Genomic DNA, 5,060 nt, shown 5'->3' on the forward strand with positions numbered 1-5,060 from the left:
TTGAGATTACTTCGCTTGCTATATTGATCAACGCAATCATTGTAACTACCTAGTGACCCTCTTGATTTGCTGATAAGTGGTCTCACCAACAAGAAAAAGTTTTTAATTGCTGGTGATACCTCCTATCAGCAAATAAAGAGACTCACTGGTTAGTTACCATAGACGGCAAATGGCGGACCTAGTGCTATTACTAACCGCGTCGCTAACACAGAGCTAACCAACCCCACATCATAACTAACCTTTTAAGCTCGTATCCTACCCAAAATCCACTTTCTTTTTCTACATACCATCATGCAACACACTTCCTTGACCTTGCCTTGTATCCACATTTGTCATCAAATTATCCACAACACATTTCATCGGCATTATCAAAACAGAGAGTTTACTATACAGTAGACTTTCCACAACTCTGGACGACTACACCTTCATACACCGATGGTTTACCCCACGACTTACAGACTTAGACCTCCCCTACAAACTTTTACCACATACTCTTTTACCCTGGCTTACGCATCACATCCGGAGATTTCTCTCTTTGGCATCAATTACAACCTCCCCTTGATTACTCACTCCAACAACACCCTCAATTCTTTCTTTGCGTCTTGAAAATATACCAGCCACCTTCTCAACGTGAATATCTTTTACATTTATCATTCCTCTCCACCCAAGTGATAATTTTCTTTTTTCTCTGTTGTTTTTTTTTTTCATGTACTGTCCTCTTCTCCTGGCCGCCTAAACCGAACACCATAAAAAATTAACTGAATCATTCTGGTTACATTAAAGTTCACAAAGCAACCAGGTGGACAATCAGTCTTTGTTTGATGCTACTCTGGTTTAAGGATTTAATGAATGTAACCGGGGAATTACAATTCATAGACCCAACGTTTCGACACTCCTGTCGACTGCCTTCAGGGGTGAACTAATCGTGCAACAAGGTCACTAATTAGCTGCCCTTCTTTCTGACAAGGTGTAAATAGGCGTCAGGCAGTAAGCCGCCATTATCACGATTTAAAGGAGCGTGGGCAGAGTTGATGTACCAGGCTTCCAAACAAGGCGCTGGTTATAACGTCGATAAGTGGTGGTAATTTTAGAATTATCCCACCCAATTGAATGGAAATTAATTTTTAAGGGTTGACGTCTAGTTTAGTCTTTCCGCAATTGACAAATTTGCAAAACATGGTTTTTCTGGTTGAAATTAGATGATAGGTCGTATAATATATCACATTTGCGAGACCAAAACCATTTTTTTCAGATTACAAAACATTTCCTCACCAAACATTGCTATAGTTTTGTGCAGAAACTTCAACTTCGGCCTTATGATGTTTTGTCGACAGCTACATACATGATTTTGGGAGTGAAATATGTGACGTCAAAGAAGCATGTGAATGCGGGCTACGTTTTTCCGTGTATAGGTTAGTGGACGTTCACTACTTATTTGTTGTCCATCACAACGCAAGGCATCGTTTCATACCCAAAGATAGATCTGGATGGTTCGACAAAGACTAACAATTAACTTCACCTGCTGTAGAATATGGCACCTATTGGTTAAATGTCTCTTTAAACACGAAGGCGCGCTATATAAGGAAGTCTTCCCTGGGAAGACCTAGGCTCATTTGTCACTCACCGTTGACGTGTGCGGGTCAGATTTAAATGCTGGTAGACGAACAAAAGGAGCTAATGAGATATCTATTGTTTACTTCCACCAGCATGGTGGCATGAGGTAACGTGCGAACCACCTACTTCGAACTCAAATTTACCACCACAAATAAAGACAGTTTCCAATGGAGAAAGGAAATGCAAATCTCAAAAATTCTTGTATTGTGATGAAGAAACAAAAGAATTTTGAGGAATGCGCCCGCTGTTCACTGCTTTGGAGTAGCTGTAGCTCAAGCTGACTCATAGTTAGTAGAGTCAGCCATAGTTAGTCCCCTCTACTAACTATGGCTGACTTGACTCTAAGAGTTCTACATCACACGACGGTTGATTGACAAATGGTCCAGTGGGACCTAAGGCTCCTTTTATAGCGCGCCTTCGTGTGACATAAGGAATATTTAGTAAATAAGGACAGGCGTTCAGTAAGTGCATTTTAAAGAAACATTTGACCAATATCTGCAATATTTGAATCATATCTAAATATTCCTAAATTCAAAGCACATAAACTTTTAATTTCGCCCTTTCTATTTAATGGTCGTTTATCACTCCGAATTGATTCGACGCGTTTTAGAATGTTAAATATGCGCATTTAGAGTTTTAGTAAAATGATCACCTTTTCACAATATAGCCGCCATCTGCAAAATTTTGCATTTTCTTTTGTGCAGCTTTGAAATTCCGAGTCGTAACCTTTCAAAATATTTCAAGTCTACTCAAAGAGCCAAACCATCACCTTTCGTAGTCTAGTATGGGAAAATGTATGCTATTGATGATCAGTGTACACTCTGAAAAACTTTGTAGATTAAAACCGTCTCTTCACTCTTTCCTTCCGAGATAAACAGAAAATTTACACTAAGATTATACAGTGCACGAAATGTTTAAAATCTGGGTAAGAGACTAGTACCAAATTTATCTTAAATTCTGAGGAGATCTGAAAATAAAGCTTCCATTTAGAAGTGATCACCAATAAAAGGGTTGACATCTTTAAATCAGCCTTTAGAAAAAGACATGGGATAGCACTGTGTAAGCACATATACAGCGCTCGTCATGGGAGCATTAATTCGAGTCAGTTAGATACAATGAAATATATGAAGTTCATATATTTCTTATGATCGTGCATCATACGTATCGAGTCAGTTAATTAAACAATCACTTTAAGTATTATTAATTTATTTTCTCCTTTATAGTATGAGATACAAAATATGACAAAAAGCTTATCTTCTTTTACCTCAGTTCTTTATCTTCCTTTATTCTAGAAAGTGAAGTTAAAGATGCCCTTTTCAATTCCTCTCGCAATTCGTTGAGATGTAATAGTTAATTTTTCATTTAGGAGATAAGTTATAAGGTCTTATAATGCCGCTCTTTTCAATGTTTTCCTTACTTTGTCCCTATAATATTTTTTATTAAACACGTAGAGGTTGTCGATTCCCGTTAACTGACTATTTAATACAGTTTTCAACCCGCCAGCAAAACCATACCTAATGTTAAAATCTGTTTGGTTGAAGTTTACTTAGCACAACTAATGCTTCTTTTTACCACCTTGTTTATGTCTCTTTTGAAGAAGGCGTACGCCAAAGGGTTGATGGCCGAGTTTAACACCAGAATAGGGATTTTATACTCATCGTCATCACACCCTTTTCTTTCATCACCGATTAAAAAAACAAAAGTACAGGGCACAGAAACTCCGTAGCACAGGAGAAATATTCCTATTACAATTCTAATCATTATAACGGCAGACTTCTCTCGAGTTTTGAAGAAAACTTGATGGTTGAAACGTAACTGTTTTCCTAAAGAACGAGATTCTCGATTATGCTTACAGACAGCATGTAAAATGGATAGAAAACAAAATACGCATAACACAGATGGCAGCAACTCAAAGATAATCACCATCAGAATAAACGAAAAATAAAACAAAAATGGTAGTTTAAAAACCATATTCTGTAGAGCGTGAATCGTTTGATGAGCAACCGGAACAGTCCAAGATAAGGAAACCATTTGAATGATGCGACGCTGCTTCCTAAATGTCAAGTATTTTAAAGGTTCCACGACAGCCATGTAGCGATGCAGGACCAAACTGCCCAAATTCATTACGGATGCGTACGCCAAAAGGTTTCTCGCAATGTACATCTAGGGACTTTTTGAGATGCATTTATCTAGCTTGTCGCAGATGAATGATGAAGGAACAGCTACCACTCCGACACAGAAATCCGCCACTGCAAGTGAAACAATAAAGGTGTTGGTTTTGGTGCGAAGCTACCGTTTACTGCAAACAAGGAAAATGATGAATCCATTTCCAGATATCGTCAGAATTGATAGAGACCAGCCAAGAATCCAAAACTGGGTTTTCATTTTTTGGTTCTACTCTATAGCGCTATATCAGTTCATAACCCAATAATTATCTGTCGTGATAGGACTCATCTGCAGTTAATACGAGTGCAGTTGATTACAGGTTTAAAGCATCTTTTTCTCTTTTGATACTCTACCGTGACATCTTGAAATGAGAATTTACACATTGATTTTTCTTGATATTGAAAAAAAAGCTACAAACAACCATTGTTATATAGCTTGCAGTACCCAAGGGCAATATGAAGCGAATCCTGTGTTCTGATTGGCTACCAGAGCAGGCAAGATGGGCCCATCTTGCCCGCTCGTTACTGCCCACTTTGATCCACTTTTTTACCATACCAGCAGCTTGCACTGCTGGTATGGTAACCTGTGACATCGGTAAGACCCCTAAAAACCTGTCATCGTTCATGAATAAATCAGTTTATGATTTAGGAAAATAATTAGAAACCATTCTGAAGCAGGCAAGAATTGGCTTTAATGCTTTAGGCCGCCTTATTTAAATGACACAAGATAATATGTACTTATTAACTGAGTGGGAGGGCCGAGTGGGCATTCTGCTTGAGGCTTACGGACCGAGTGCAGCGAGGTCCGTGCGTCATGACCGAGAGTCGAATATTTCCCGACCGGTCCTTTACTCAGTCAATAAATATTTTATCATATGGTCACTAAGTGTTGAAAATTTCGAAAATTTTGTTCCAGCCTTAACAGGAAGTACTTGCAAACAAAAGAAGAGCGTGCAATGGGATAAAGCTAAAATCCCAAATTTAGGAAATAGGTTTCTCATAAGTATGAACCTAATGAATGGTCCAGCTCACTAGTGAGTAGCTCAGTGAGCGTCGAACCATGAAATTGGAAGGTTTGGGTTCGTGTCACATGTGAGTCCAGAAAGAGAGGTTCTAAATGTTGATCTTAGTCCGCTTTTTACCCTCTATATTCAACGCCAGAGTACATGATAATGCGACGTATTTCTTGATGTATCTGTTATTCGCCTTTCTGCAAAAAAAAGAAACCAAGGCGTATTTGGATGTATCCAGCTTAGCGACGTCTCTTGTGACTCTAAATTT

The 5,060-nt window shown here is 38.6% G+C and overlaps 1 pseudogene; it reads right to left on the reverse strand.

The window, feature by feature from the left end:
- Window positions 1-3,051: 3,051 nt before the first annotated feature.
- On the reverse strand, window positions 3,052-3,999 carry LOC148716433 (octopamine receptor beta-2R-like; annotated as a pseudogene).
- Between the last annotated feature and the right edge of the window lie 1,061 nt (window positions 4,000-5,060).

Source organism: Stylophora pistillata, chromosome 14 (assembly GCF_964205215.1).
Source record: "Stylophora pistillata chromosome 14, jaStyPist1.2, whole genome shotgun sequence".
In the NCBI taxonomy this organism is placed as follows: Eukaryota; Metazoa; Cnidaria; class Anthozoa; order Scleractinia; family Pocilloporidae; genus Stylophora; species Stylophora pistillata.